Raw genomic sequence first — 16,383 nt, forward strand, 5'->3', positions numbered from 1 at the left:
GCGATGGGGGGAGGTGGACGCAGGCACGAATGCGGGGGAAGCAGGCGCAGGCATGGACGTGCTCGGGTGAGACTGGTGCGAGCGTGCACATGCAGGAAGGCGGGGAGGCTGCAGGCACGTGCACGTGCAGCAGCAGCTTGCTCGCTCGAAGCTCAGTAAGAAAAGTGGGGGGTATTCTATACATGGGGGCATCTTATAGTCGGAAAAATATGGTAATTCCTCTGTATGCAAGTTGATCTGGACTGCCAGTAAATCCTCCGTAGACTTCATTTTATAACATTGGTCACTACAGTATAGATGTGATAGGTGCTAAAATGGATCTATTGGTGGGGGGGGATTGGGCTTCCTCCACCCCCATGTTGTAAGCCGCCCCGAGGCTTTGGCGAATGGGGCGGCATAAAAATGTTTTAATAATAAAATAAAATAAAATGGTGGGGATTTCCCTGAGGGGTCTTGAGGACATGGCACCAAACCCACCCCAGCGCAGGAGCTGTCCCTATCTGTGGTGATGGACCGCTCCCATTAGTGGTCTCTGTCATGGTGAGTCTCTGGCCATGCCATTCACACCTGTACTCCTGACATGTGATGTGGGCCACATCCTATGCCACTGCCACATCTATTCAACCAGAAGTCAATAGAGCTGTGGCCAGTGTACTCCTCCTGCTAAATCCGGGTCTAATTTGTTCCCTTTCCTTCATCACTCTGGCTCAGATAAGTGCTCCCTGTACACACATGTCATTTACAAGTAACTGCTAAGATTCTAGAGAGTCTATGAACAATAATAACAATGAAAAATATAATTTGCATCATAATAAAGTATAACAAAGCAAGTTTTGTGTTTGAGAGGATTTTATTTTAATTTAGTCATATTTGAACAGTCTTACCAGACAATCTACATGTACACTAGCTCTAAATAAAGTTTTTTGGAATTTCAACCATATTGTTGTCATCCAAAGGAGAATGCAAGCTAACCACTATGGCCCACTGGCTCTCTTCAGTTCTTGCTCAGCCACATTTAAGCAGCTACAAACATGAACACAACAGTTGAGGGCCAGTGTGGCATGGGGGTTACAATGTCGGCCTGGGGACCCAGGTGACCTACATTCCAGTCCCCATGGGGCCATGAAGCTAATTGGGTGACTCAGGTTCAGTAACTCACTCACTCTCAGTCTAGCCTACCTTACAGGGTTGTTGTGAGGACTATGGAAGCTAGCTTGGGTTCCTCACAAGGAGAAAAAAGGAATGACATACATGTAATGTAAGAATAAGCAGGAGCAGCAAAAAAATACAGTGGTACCTTGGCTCATGAACTTAATCCGTTCCAGGACTCTGGTCGTGACCCAAATTGGTCATGAGCCAAGTTAAATTTCCCCATAAGGTTCAATGTAAATAAGGTTAATCTGTTCTGCAACCATTTTTTAAATCACAAAAATATGAAGCAAAGTGAGAACAACAAAGATTGCGGCCATCTCCCCCCTCCCCCACCCCCACCCCAAGCACAAGCGTGGCCATCTCCCCGACCCCCAGCTCAACCGAGATCGTGCCTGTCATCCCTGCACACGTCTGTCATCCCAGCAGGTGCCCATCATCCTGGTGTGCTGGGGGGTGGGGGGGGGGAGAGACGGGCGTGATCTCGAGCACACTGGGAGAGGAAGAGATGGGCACAAACAGTACGCTGTGGGAGGGAGAAATGGTCGCGATCGCTGCTGGTTGTATGGGGGGAGATGGCCGCGATCGCAGTTCCGTTCATGCATGGAAGGCATGCCTGAGCAGAGGCGCACTCCTGCAGGAAAGACAGGGGGAATCTTGGCCATCTCCCCCGTGGCTCTGCTTTGCTGCTCCTGTCTTTCCTGCAGGAGCTCGCCTCTGATCACACATGCCTTCCCTGCACGAAAGCAACTGCGATCGTGGCCATCTCCCCACTTGGGGCGGGGGGGGGGGGGAGATTGCTGCAAACTGGTTGCCACCCAAAGCGGTGTTCATGACCCAAGTCAAAATGTTTCAGAAATTTTTGTTCGTGACCCGATTTGTTCATGAACCAAAGCGTTTGTGAGCCGAGGTACCACTGTAAGCTTCTAACATGAGAGGGCAGGATGGCCACATGACGTCCAACCAAATAAAACAAAGAGGAGGCCTAATGGCAGCAAACCGTTCAAAGACACAGAGCAGACTTAGCCCTGGAATGAGCTGTTGCTATGACCCTTGAAAATAAGGGGGATGAGGTGCCCTCAGAATTAGCCAATATCTCAGCAACCATGGTTGCAACTTTGGAAACAGGTAAAGCACAGAAAGCAAAAATACTGGAATTTACGTTAAAGAAATGATATAAAGGCTGGTGAATTTCAAAAAAAGAAGCTGCCACATGAGTATACAGCCTACAACATTCCAGAATCATAAGAAGATAATTGATGGCAAGATTTTCAGTACGTTTGCCCAGTGGCTCATTCCCAGTCATTTACGGTCATCCAACTCAAAGGGGCAAGCAGAGTGGACACACTAAATACTAGGCCCAGAACCCAGGAAGTTGTTCAACCTGGAGATGTTGCTGTTGGTCACTTTAAGTTTCAATATAAAAGAAGCCTTAATGAAAGGGTAGCAGAGATTATGAATAATCAAGCAAAAGGAGAAACCTGTTAATATTTTTCAAGACTTTTGTCTTGAAACATTAAGGAAAAGAAGAGCCTTGCACCCTTATACAGAAAGATTACAAGAAGTCAAAATTCAATATAAATGGATAAATGGTTTCCCTTTTCGTCTGCTCTTCGGTTTTCATGAAACTACACATGCTGTCTGTCCACTGTAGGTGGAGTTGCTAATCCTTCTGAAACAGAAAACTCCAGAAGAAGGTAGCATAGATGATGAAGAAATACGAATAAGCTGAAGAGGAAGCACCAGATGGAAAGGAAAATAAGGAAGGCAATGTTTCAACAAAGAAAACACAAGTCAGAGGAAGTGGGAATACAGGAAGTGAGAGACAGAAGTGTGGGATCTTTCAGAGCTTGCTGGAAATAGGAAGCTGAACAAGATAGATTAGAAAAACAGCAAGGTATTGAGGGCTAGAAATATATGAACTGCACAGACAAATACTGCAAATCACTTGTAACACTTTATTAAACAAATTGAAGATAAATATTAGAATGACTTTGCAGAAAGAGAAGTAAGAAACAAGTCTGATATGCACACCTTTCTTAAGCCATGCAAGGAACAAATAATGCAGAGTTCTAGATGATCATTGCTACTGTCTTTGATCTATTTTTGTTATAATCAGAGGTAGGCACAAAAGCACAGGTGCCCAGATAAAGTATGAGAGAAAAATATAAGATAACTATAGGGGACTTTTTAGACTTAAACTCCCGTAAAAAATATTCTGCCTCCCACAACCTGGGAGAGTCATATGCATGGGTCATATACTGACAGTTAGGACCTCTAGGGTATGGAATGGGCTCCCATGGGAGGTGGTTGAAGCCTCATTCGTGAGGGTGTTCAAGGATACGCTGGACATGCACATGGCAGGCATGTCATGAGCAGAGCCAGCTGCAGCCAGTGGTCAGACTAGATGGCCTGAGAGACCCCTTCTGACAACTCACTCTGTTTCTATGTTTCTATGTTACTGTCTCCCAAGGCTCAAGTGTGCCTCCCTAGACAGTCCTTCCCATCACAACACCCCCGCCACCCACACACACACTTCCTATCAATTTACTGGCGTATTTGCTACCAGTACTTGTTTCCCTAAAAGGGTTTTTCTGTGTCTTGATCCTCATGGTTGCTATTTTTGCAGCCACCATCACTGCACTGTTACCCCTCTGAGAGGTCACTCAGGCAGCACTCTTTGAGGCTCTTTGAATGCAGTCCAAGACAGTAAGGGGGGCTCAGTGAAACCTAGAATCAAGCCATGTTGTCACCCATTTTTCCCCATTCATGTCCGGATGCTTTACCAACACTGCTACTAGCGTCCTCCATTTCTGTGATTGCTGCTTGTCTCAGAGCAAGAGTAGTCTCAGTGACAATCACTGAGGAATGGCAGAAGCTTCCATTTCCCATTCCCCAGAGATAAAAATCTAGAAGGATGGCAGGCTTGGCTTAATAATTTGAAATGAAGAAAATGAATAATGAAATAAAAATATTTTTCATTTATATCCTGCCTTTTTTAAGAACTCCAAGCAAGTACAGCATTCTCCTGCTGCTGTTCTTAATCTTATTGCCACAACAACCCTGTGAGGTAGGTTGGACTAAGAGTCTGTGACTGGCCCTAAGTCACCCAATTGGCTCCATGGCTGAGCAGGACTAGAAACAAGATCAACTGAGTCCCAGTCTGGCACTCCTAACCACTCAGTTGACTAAGAATAAAATAAGGAGGACTGGACATCCAGAACATTCAAGTACATAATGGAACCTTTGCTAAAATCCCTCATTAAAGTGAAACATAGAATTGGCAAGCCCCAGTTTTCACTCTCACAAAATATATTAAGAAAAATCAGACAGTGAATAATCCATTTTAAGATGTACCATGAGTATATGAGGAAATGGCACCAGATACTTCACCACTTCCCCCCTTATTAGACCATCCACCCTTTTATAGTCAAGATGAACATCTAAAACATTGTGGGAGTTTTATGTTAAGTAGCACGTATTATCTGGAAATTATCTTCAAGAAAAAATATAAAGAACATCAGTATATAGGCTCTGAAGATAGCCAATAATATATCAGCTAAAAGAAGATTCATTAATCCAAAACACTTCCCTTTCCCAAAATAGTTTCAAAGATTTGTCAAGTGTTGCTTGAAAAAAGCATTAATTTCTCCAGAAGGATTACAATTAACATGAAGGAAAGGACTGGGGTACAGAAAAGAAAGGAGAGAAATGGGCCACAATACAGGGAAAAGTGATTGCTGTATTCTGTTCTGGTTGTAAAGAAGGTATGCTCTCTTCAATAACCCCATGGTAATAAATAATTGAATGAAATAAATAAGTATATAATAAATTTTTAAATGTTATATCACACCATTTGGAACCAGTGTGGGAAAAGAGGTTCACATTACCTTATGTGGTGGACCAGCCCATTAGTGAAGGCATTTAAGGGATGAGATTGTGAAGAAAGTTTCAATATTGTGTCATGATTAATATTCATGAGAAGTGTAAATATAATGCACAAATCATTGCTTATGATTTGGGATACAGTGGCTAAACTAGTTCTGACAAGGCATTGAAGAGGTAAAGAAGTAGACATAACTTGGCATTAAAAATTGTGGGATTTCACTTTGATGGAAAAATCAGATATATCTTGTCAGAGGAACAGACACCTTCTTTTCAGTTTGGCAAAAATTTATTTATGTTACAAACTAGATATTTAACAGAAAGAGCATCACTAGTATCATATAGTTATTTATGGACTGACAGACAAAATTGAACCAAAACGCATTAAGCAAAAACAGACAGATGAACAATAGTTCCATAGTGAAATCTCTGGAGTGAGTCTCACAATTACGGTCACTATGGACAGGAGAAAAAAAAGTGAGATTATTGTATTATTATTCAGAGCAAAATTTCTGTTCTGTAAAGCTGAATAAAAATATGATTAAAATATTGTCTTCTGTAAGGTCTGAATAGCTGCTTGTTAAGACAGTTTTCACTTAGTACCTGCCTGAACTCTCAGCTATCACACTGTTGTAGGCTTTTGTTAAAAAATGACAACAGCAGCAACTAGCCCTTATTGACTAATCTGAGTGCATTATATTTTTATGGGAGTAGGAGGTGCAGTGGGAGGTGAGAAGAGGGCTGCCTCTAGGCTTTTCTAGAGCTGGTACTTAAAGATGTTTTATAAAGGGTGCTGAACGGAAACAAAAGTGCTTCTTTACATGAGCATGAGTAGATTCTGATTCTTGCTACTTGCTGGACATACCCAACAGAGGAAGAACTGGAAGGATTTGAGTAAGACCAGTCAAGAAGCTAGGTGCTATAGCAGGATATAAAGCCCCTTGAAGGAGACTGGTAATGCATGCTGCTTGCTTTTGGAGGAATTGACACTGCTCTCCCTGCACAGCTGCTCGAGCTTCCCCTATCTCCATGGGTAGTTTAGATTTTCAAATAAACTGAATGACAAAAACACCATGAGGAACATTCCTCAAAAAGAGCTCCACCCAGTACTGCAGGGCAAGGGATCTTTTTTCTGTTCATTGCTACATTTCTTCAGGGGTCATTTGTCAGGGACCACATGCCAGCAGTGGCCAGGATCAAAGCTGGCAGCTGGCAAAAAGACCCAAAGTAGGCTGCATTCTTTTTGGCACATGCATTCTTTTTCTTTCTGCCACCCCATCTCTGTAGATCTGTATTAGGACAGCATGAAACTAGATTAAGGATCACATATAGTCTCAAATGCATATAGCAACATGAGAAGAGCTCTGCTAGAAACAGTCCTCTCTTCACACTAATGCTTTTAACAGAGGCCCACCTAAAGCCCTTGGGAAACTGAAAAGTAGAATTGGTGTTGGGCCCTTACTCTCTCAAACCAGGTAACAGGCACTGAGCACCTGTATCAAGGTAAGGGAGGTCTTGCAATGAACTTGGCTCCACAAATGCAGCTTTGTTCCAAATGCATCCTTCTGTTCCACATTCTGAACCCAACAGGTGTGCAAGGGCCGTATCAGCACTTGCAGGCTTCCAGACAAGGGCTTTCCTCCACTTTCTGCCTGCATGTGGAAAGAATCAGTACATAGGTTGATATTCAAAACCAGACTTTTAATTAGACATTTAGATTTCTTACAAGATAGTACTGTCATCTGTAGCCCCTCAAGAGTTAAAAAAATCTAATCTGAAAATACACATTAAATGTGTGTTTAAATGAATATATACACTCATTTAAAATCTGTCACACACAGCCCAGTTTACCCTCTTCCAAAGGCAGCATTGCCTTACACCCTGGGTTGGGTCCTGTGCTAAAGTAACTTCTTGCCCAGCAGATTCCATCTCTGATGGCTTCTATGGAAACAGGATCAAGCAGAAAGTGGTGGGAAGTCTCTGCTTCAGACCCAGTTGCAAGCAACCGGCTTTCCCCAGTGTGGTGCCATTCAGATGTGTTGGACTAATTATGATGGCAGCTGCTGGTTCAAACACCTGGAGAAGATTGCAGTAGACAACCTTGGCTAATTCTCTGAGCCAATGAATGACAGCTTCATTCCAGCTCGCTCGCTCGCTCTCTCTCTCTCTCTCTCTCTCTCTCATGACTCAAACTAAATTGCAAGTACACACACTTCATTAATAAGGGCAAAAAGTTTCCAGAAGGACTTTCAGGGTGAGTCTGAATCAACAGCACATTTGCTTATTATTTATTTGCTTATTATTTATTATTTCAATTTATATCCTGCCTTTTTCCTACAAAGGGCTCAAGGCAGCTTACATCATTCTCCTCCTCCATTTTATCCCCACAACAACAACCCTATGAGGTTGAAAGTCTGTGACTGGCCCAAAGTCACCCAGTTGGCTTAATGGCTGAGCGGGGACTAGAACCCAGATCGTCTGAGTCCCAGTCCCATGCTCTTAACCACTACACCACACTGGTTCTCACTGCTTTTGATCTGGAACTGGCAGTATCAATTTTCACTGTCTTGACTTAGTCTGAAAGTCTGAAATGCACTAGTTTTATGCGCAAAACTTCCAAGAAATAAGCATGTGTTCTGGCTCACATGCCATTCTGTTCTGTTTGTAACTTGGTTTAGCCTGATTTACCATAATTCCTCAGAGCAGCTAGCAAGAGGATGCAGTAGTACCATTTGGCAACCAGCACTCTTTGAAGTGGTTTCAGAAAGGCCTGTGCACATAAACAGATTCTCTCAGTCTGAATCACAGAGTCTAATGTAGGTGCACAATACTTTGCTTTCACAGGCAAGAGGAGAATCACTTCGTTCTTTTGATGCCATTGTAATTGGTGGGCTCTCAGCTGTTCTTGTTCAGATCAAATCAGGATTCACCAATTCAGAATTTATAAGAGAGAATTAAACTGTCTATCCAGCCTTCCCCAACCAGATGCCTGTTGGACATTTGCTGGCTGAAGGATACATCTGGAAGGTACCAATTCAAGGAAGGGTGCTGTAATTATTTTAGATAAAGCTGCATTTGATAGGGATGATACCTGAATGCCACTCAAAAGGGAAAAAAGATGAAAAAATTATTTCATTCTAGTGCAAGTTGAAACAACTCTGGTTTGAGAGAGCTGGAACAAATGCACCTCAGGACACTGCATTGTTGTCAGATGGACTCTACAGTCTTACTTCCTACAGGCAGATCTACTCTGCTGGTGGGAGGTATGGCTTAGATGATCCAGCTCAAATCGGCTGCAAGCAGCTGTTAACCATCAGCAGGTTTCCTTTTGCCTTGCCTTCCTTTTCCATAAGCCCGATTCTCAAACTGACAGTGATCAGAGGATGTCTGTCAGAACCAATAAACTCAGCTTCTCAACCCTCCTGTGCCAGGGAGAGTGACACTCAAGCAATGTGTCTATTGCTGACTGATTTCTAAGGCTAAGCAGATTGTATTAGTTACCCCAATAGCTTCCCTGCATTGCAACAGATGGAGTCAGAGATATTCATGTACTGTGAGTTTTTCCATTATATCAATTGTTATATCAAATGCTTTTAAACTACACTGCTTTGTAGCGACTGTAGAAGCATATATTTATTGGATTTTTAATCCACTCACCAACAAATGGTTGAAAGAATACAGTGCAATTCCCAAAGTTGGAAGAATACAGTGCAATGCTAGAAAATATAGTGAGCACAATGGGATATGAGATCAGCTATAAAATCTAAAATACCAATTCTCTAAAATGTCAGAGGAAAAAATAAAAGTTTGTCTCCTGACACCTAATGGTTAACAGAGTCAGTACTATATGGGTCTCCTTGCGGGTAAATGAACAGGAAGCCACAACTAAGAGGGGCCTCCCAATTGTAACCACTTGGCTAACTTATTTCCATGGGGGGACCTGGAAGTAATGACTAACTGTGTAACTGTTGGTGGCCAATGGGAGGACCAATGCCTGTAAGACTGTGAATCTCAAGGGTTACTGAGAGCCTCGTGGCGTTGTGCTACCTGCATCATCAGATCCAGCTCCCAAGAGGGTTCCTGTACCTTCCTCATTAAAAAAGGGACAGGGGAATACTACTAGCTATAGCTTTTTCTGCCATCATAAGCATGGTATGGGAAAAGACAGACCTGGTGCTATTTTTCATTCACTGTGACTTCCAAAAGGTAACAGAGCCTGCTCAGGAGCTGGAACTGGCAATTCTGAAAATTTATTTCATATTTAGAAAGATAAATGCATGATGTACATAGGAGTAAAAGGCTGCAACTCAGTGCCTCATAATACATAGCAAAATAGCAGAAGAACAAGCAGGGTTCTGATTCCTCCTCCCAGCACTTTTGCCTGCCCTGCTTATGTGCAGCACACACTTCTGCTAGACAGCCTGAAATATAAAACACACTTGCCTTGCCTTGCCTTTCCATTGATCCCTGTTTCCGCTTTTTCCAACATGTTCTTTGGCCCTCATATGCTGAGGCTAAATAAAAACTACTGTGTACAAACAAAGTGATTTTAGATCCTGTTGAGTAGAGAATATTATACAAACCAGAACAACAGTGGCTGGCTGTGATTAATCATGAATAGAAAAGGATGCTGCTCTGTTTGGTTGAGATGTTACTGATAGACTACTTTAAATTCTGGTGGAATATAATGTGAATGGACATGTTTAATATCCCTTCCCTCCATCTTAATACCATGAATATGCAATTTCACTGATTTCAAGAGTGTGATGCTATGGCCCCAAGATAGCATCTAGGGGGCCTTTTTTTAAAAATCCCAACTCTGATACTGGAGCTGGCCTCCTGCTCTCCCAAGTCCCTTGCTGCTGTCACAGAAAAAGCATGGCAAGTGGTTCTCCAAGAGGATACAGGGGCCTCAGAGAAAGGAAGGGAAGTTGTGGAAGTTCATATGGAAAGTAGGCAGTCTATGAGATAACATACATAGAAACAGAGTGAGTCAGAAGGGGCCTACCGGGCCATCTAGTCTAACCCCCAGCTCCAGCCAGCACCGCTCATGACATGCCCACCATGTGCATGTCTAGATTATCTTTGAACACTCTCACTGATGGGGCCTCAACAACCTCTCGTGGAAGCCCATTCCACACCTTCGGGGTCCTAACTGTCAGGAAGTGCTTCCTGGCATCTAAATGGAACCTTGGCTCCCTGAGCTTTGCTCCATCACAGCGTGTCCTGCCTTCCTCTGCAGGGGAGAACAGGTCTCTACCCAACTCCGTGTGACACCCCCTCACATACCTGTATGTCGCGAACAGATCCCCTCTGAGTCTCCTCTTCTCCAGGCTAAACAGACCCAATTCCTCCAGTCTTGCCTCATACGGCATCCCCTGCAAACCGGCCACCAACCTTGTGGCCCTACCCTGCACTGACTCTAGCATTACAGGCTATATCCTTCCCGTAATGAGGGGCCCAAACTGAGCACAATGCTCCAGTTGCGGGCACACCAGAGTCATATAGAGTGGTAGTAATACCTCTCTCGATCTAGAAGCCACACTTCTGGCTATGCAACCAGATGTTTGCCCTCTTGACCACCACATCACACTGCTGACTCAATTTTAGCCTGCAGTCAACCAGCACCCCCAGGACCCTTTCACAAGTGCTGCTCTCCAGCCACTTGTCACCTAACCTGTACTTATGACAGCTATTCCTATGCCCCAAGTGCAAGACCTTGCACTTATCCACATTGAACGCCATCCTGTTGTCTCTTGCCCACTTCCATAGTCTGTCCAGATCCTTTTGGATCTGGAGTACCTGCCCCTCAGTTGTGGTCACTGCTCCAGTTTTAGTATTGTCTGCAAATTTGATTAGCAGACTGTTCACCCCTTCCTCCATGTCACTGGTGAAAAGATTAAACAGGACCGGCCCCAGGACAGAGCCCTGGGGGACCCCGCTTGTCACTGGCCACCATCCTGATGATTCCCCGCTAATGGTTACCCTCTGCTTTCGGTCAGTCAACCATGCCCTAATCCATCGGACAGTGCTTTGGTGTATCCCAAAGCTCCTCAGGTTCTCCACCAGGATATCATGGGGCACTTTGTCAAAGGCCTTGCTGAAATCCAGGTAAACCACATCCACTGCATCCCCTCCATCTAGCCATCTCGAAACCTTGTTGTAGAATTCCACAAGGTTTGTCTGGCAGGACCTGTTTTTGTGGAAGCTGTGTTGTGTGGCTGCCAGCCCCCCTTCCCTATCTTGCATCTGGCATGGAACTTCACCCGTTCTCCACAAAGCCTCAAAAATGGAGGCCAGTGGGTGTGAGAGAACCCCTGTCAACTCGTCAGGGCCTGGCACCTATGTAATGTCCAATGCCCTGAGGAGCCCCTCGACTTCAAGGGAGGTGACTCTAATCTGTGCACCTAGGTCCCCGGCCTGATCTAATCTCCTATGCGGATCTCCCCCGTCCTGCTTTGGGGAGAACACAGAGGCAAAATAGTCATTTAGCATCTGTGCCTGTTCCCTCATATCAGTCACTGGATCTCCTTCCTCCTTATTTAGTGGTCCCACTACTTGTCTCCCCTTCCTTTTCCTATTTACATGCTGAAAGAAGCCCTTTTTGTTGCTCTTGCTATCCTTGGCAGGTCTCAGCTCGTAATCAGACTTAGCCCTGCGAAGAATCCTTCTGCAAAGGGCCTCCTCCTCCCGGTATACCCTTTTGTCTATTTGTCCCAATTCCCATTTCCCACGGAGGGTCCTCTTTCATCTAATCCCTCTAATCACCTCCTTTCCCTTCCATGGCGGTGCTCTCCTCTTTGGTAGGCTCTCCTCTGCCTACCCACCTTACTAACTAGAGGTATCATTAAGGCTTGCACCTCCAAAACCTCCGTTTTGAGTGCCATCCACCCCTTCTCAACTCATTTAACTTCCAGTAACCTATCCCAGGAGTCTTTCCCCAGTCTGGCCTTCAGTTGGCCAAAGTTGGCCCTCTTGAAGTCGCAGCTTCTAGTGCTTGTCCTGCTGCACGTCCCGAGTCCCCTGATCTCAAAGAAAAGGATGGAGTGATCACTCGCATCCAGAGCTCCCCTAATCTGTACTTCCTCTATCAGCTCCTCCCTATTGGTCAAGACCAAGTCAAGGATGTCCCCCCCCCCCCACCATCGCCTCTCAGACCCTCTGTGTGAAAAACCCTCCCTCTATAGTTTCTATGAAGCAATGTGACCTGACCTGCTGAATGAGTCTCCCAACTAATATCCGGGAGATTGAAATCTCCCATAATTATTGTGTCTCTCCCCGGTGATACCCTTAGAATCTCGTCTGTCAGGACATCCTCCAGGGTCTCAAGTTGACCTGGAGGGTGATAACATACCCCCACTGTCAGGTCTCTTTCCCTGTCAAAACACCTAAGTTTCACCCAGATTGCCTGTACCAAATCCCCATCTGTGCTGCATTCTATCTCACTGCATCCTCTCCCTTCACTGACATATAAAGCCATGCCGCACCCCCTCCTGTCCTTTCTAAAATGGTGTAAACCCTCTATGTTCACATTCCAGTCTTGCCTTTCATCCCATCAAGTTTCTCTGATTCCCACCAGATCATACCCTCCTATTCCCAGGAGAGCTTCAAGCTCTTCTTGCTTATTACCATGCTCCTAGCATTAGTCTACATGCACCTCAACTCCTTCCCACCCCTTCCTTTCTTTGGAGTCCCCAGCCTCCTCCTCCCTCCCATCCTCCCTGATACCTGGCCCCTCTCTGTAGGAGTCCTGTCAGTCCCTGCAGTACCTCAAAAACCCTCCTCCCAGAGCTCTGATCCTCTCCCCACACTTGTCCAGTGCAGACACGTTTCTGGGGGGCCTGAACCCCCCCCCCGGCTCAGTTTAAATTCCTCCAGACGAAGCTTGCTAGAGCATCTCCAAAGGACCTTTTCCCCATCCTCGTGAGGTGTAACCTGTCCCTTGTCAGAAGTCCATTGGCAAGAAAATGAGTGCCGTGGTCGAGGAACCCGAAGTGTTCCTTCTGGCACCTCACCCTAAGCCAGTCGTTCACCTTGGCGACCCTCCTGTCCCTGCCTGGCCCAAATCCCCGGACTGGTAAGATCGATGAGAAGGCCACTTGGGCCTTTAGCTCCGTGAGTTTCTTCCCCAAGGCCTCGAAGTCCCTGGTGATCCCGACCACACCTTGCCTGGCTACGTCATTTGTGCCCACATGGATCACCAGAAGCGGCTGGTGACCCCTGGAGCGAACAAGACGCTCCGCTTTGTCCTTCATATGCCGGATGCATGTGCCTGGCAGGCAGCAAACCTCCCTCGTCTCAAGGTTGGTTCTAGGATGTCCGCTTGCATGTCACTCAAAAAGAGAATGGCAGAGGATACAGGTTGGCATGCAATTTACATATGCTAATTTATACATATGGGTGCCAATTTAGAAATAGTTGCTATAATTTTACATAAAACTACAATTCAATAAAAATATACTTCACCATATTAGGAAAGACTGTGACAGGATTACCTGTATGGCTTCTCGGTCTGCTGCCCAGGCAGTAGGCATTGATGCCAGATTCCAGGTCCCCGCCATTTCCTTCCATTGGTTGATCAGATGCAAAACAGATTTGAAATGGATAGTCCTTCAAACAGAAGAGGGCAACTTCAAATAGAGAACTACCATCTGTAAAGCAGGACATATGGACAATCTCTTTGTCATTTTTAATCATACAGGGTAAACTATCAGGAAAAAGGGGTGAACTTTGCTCAGTAGAGGCACTCATATCATTGAACACTGGTGAGATAGATTGGTCTAAGAATTGCAAAAGAAGGCAGTACAAGATCTCTGGTTGTTACTACCCACATGAACAAAAGATGTGAGAACCCCAGGACAACATGAGTGGACCATCAGCAAAAGTACCGCTCCCTCCCAGTCAAGTGGCAAACTTTCATCCAAGTTAACAGATTTCCCAAACCACGGTTTTTCCACTTTGTCTGAGTCCAGCTTCAGGATATTTTCCCTCATTTGCCCTTATCCTTTCTTGTTAAGAAATTGATCCAGTATCTCACTGTGCTTGATGACTCACAGCCTGTAAGATTACATATGTTATACCTATCAAAATCAAAACAATTTCAAATTTTAAATTTGGAGGTACAATTTCACATTCAACCTTTCAATTTCAATATGAAAGTTTATGTTCTATACTGGAATGACAAAATTTGAAGTTCTGGAAAATGCTTGTTTAGTTAGCTCTTCTGAAAATCTCTTTGATAAGTGCAAAATTGATTCATTTTTAAGGTAAGTTTAGCAAGATGCAAACAGCCTAAAAGGTATCTGCCATAATTAGATACCAGAAACCTGAAACCTTTCATACCAGCCCATCTCCATTTCATTTCTATATTGATGGAATTAAAGATCATTTCTAAATTGGAATTCCAACAGTGGTTAGAAATACCTTATCATATGAATTGGTCACTGGATTCAGGTTTATTTAATGCTTTTAGACTGTCCATCTACTGGCATCTTGGTAGCTTTCATGTCAAGCTCAGGTTAGCAGCATTCAAGTAGCTTTTATTGGTGAAAAATATAAAGGTTTTAATTAATTGGTAAAGTGCTTGATTTTATACTGATGATATGGAATCAACAACTGCTCTTAAACAGATGAAACTTTGAGTTCCACAACTCCCTGTATTGTCCACTGATTTTCCCCATACAAGAAATTACTCACCAGATCCAAAAGTTCCACTTCATAAATTAAGCTGGTTACAGGTAATCTGAACTTATCTAGTTGCCAAATATGAAGAAGCTGAAGACTAAAGCATTTCTTCAATTATTTTACCTGATGCAGTATATGCAAAATCATCTGTAGGTTTGCTAATATAACAACTAACTAGTATTGTTCTATTTTCCACTATAAAGAAACCCTGTGGGCTACAATCAAGATGGAGACATGTCTTCGTAACACCTCCATATTTCCAAAATGGGGGGATGTCATGTTTATCTGCCTTTCTTATCCCCAACAGTTCAAGAAGCAGTCCCAGATGAAACCTGAAACTGTCACATCACCTGTTAGAGCCTTACTTGAATGTCTAGAGAAGCTTCCTCCCTATCCCATCTCCAGTTTGTGCTCATGAAAACTCCATGACTTCAACATCAAGTCATCTTCCCACCCCACTTCCTCCCCATCTGCTTTTTGTAACGTCTTACCTAATGAAGAGATGTAGTTGTTCAGAGCTTGCACATTTGATGCAACCCTTTTGTTAGCCAAACAAAGCCATCACTATAATGTGGATTTTTTTTATTTCCCCCACCCCAGTATTTTAGTGGCAATAGATGGCAGTAAACTCCTCAGCACTCCCCTCCAACAATGAGAAGTTGTAAGATAGCTTGGAGCCACACAGCAGCCTCTAAGGATTGATTGACAGGACAAGCATTCCTCACTTCTGCCTTGCTAAAGCAAAGAAGTAACAGTCTCAAAAAGAGTCACTCCAAACAGCTGGTTGCCTGCTCCTTAGGAAAGCCTTCCAGCTCCAATAAGTCTGTAAATTCAATACGACAGGAAATTTCTCTGTAGAAAAACATAGCCATTCCCGTAGTGGAGGCCCTGTAGTGTTAGGCTTGTAGCCCTGTCAAAAACATTCCAATCAATGAACCACAAAAGAGGAAGAGTCCTTGTTCTTAAAAGCACTGGGATAAAACTTGGGAGGCTTTGCTTGCATATCCCTTTACCTGGCTTCACTTGAGGGCTGAGTTGCATTCCAGCAACACAGAGAATATATTGGAAAAGCATTGTGCCTGAGCACCACCTGTGGTGTCCCCACTAATACATGTGAGTCATCACTGAATCTTGAAGATATCAAATGTTGGATGTGAACAAGGGAACCCTTGCACAGATGTATGATGAAAGGAATTACATCACTGCCAATGCTCCACAGAAACCTCTGCAAAGACTTTTTTTGGGGAGTGACTATTTGAATGGTCTCTTTACTGCTGAAGTACTACAGTGGTGCCTCAGTTCACAACCAAATCGGGTCGTGAACAAAAATTTCATAAAAAAATTGACTTGGGTTGTGAACTCCACAATGGGTGGCGACTGTGATTGTAGCCATCTCTCCACCACCCCACAAGTGAGGAGATGGCCATGAGCATGCTGGGGGTGGGGGCGGGGGAGATGGCCAAGATTGGGCCCATCTTTCCTGCACGAGCACGCCCGTGATTGGGCCCGTCTTTCCTGCAGGAGTGCAACTGTGATCTCGGCCATCTCCCCCCCACCAGCATGATCACGCCCGTCTCCCCCCTCCCCGAGTGCGCCCGCAATCGCACCCTTCTCTCCTCACAGCGTGCTGGGATGACAGGTGAGTGCAGGGATGATGGGCGCAAT

At 44.5% G+C, this 16,383-nt stretch overlaps 1 long non-coding RNA gene across 1 annotated transcript; it reads right to left on the minus strand.

Moving 5' to 3' along the window:
* Positions 1-5,304: 5,304 nt before the first annotated feature.
* Positions 5,305-16,053, minus strand: LOC123035199. The gene is made up of 2 exons (XR_006416898.1): positions 13,530-16,053; positions 5,305-6,686 (listed from the first exon to the last, which is right to left on the minus strand). It is a non-coding gene; the product is annotated as an uncharacterized LOC123035199 (long non-coding RNA).
* Positions 16,054-16,383: the final 330 nt, after the last annotated feature.

This window comes from Varanus komodoensis, unplaced genomic scaffold, assembly GCF_004798865.1.
Source record: "Varanus komodoensis strain SLA01 unplaced genomic scaffold, ASM479886v1 scaffold10, whole genome shotgun sequence".
Classification (NCBI taxonomy): Eukaryota; Metazoa; Chordata; class Lepidosauria; order Squamata; family Varanidae; genus Varanus; species Varanus komodoensis.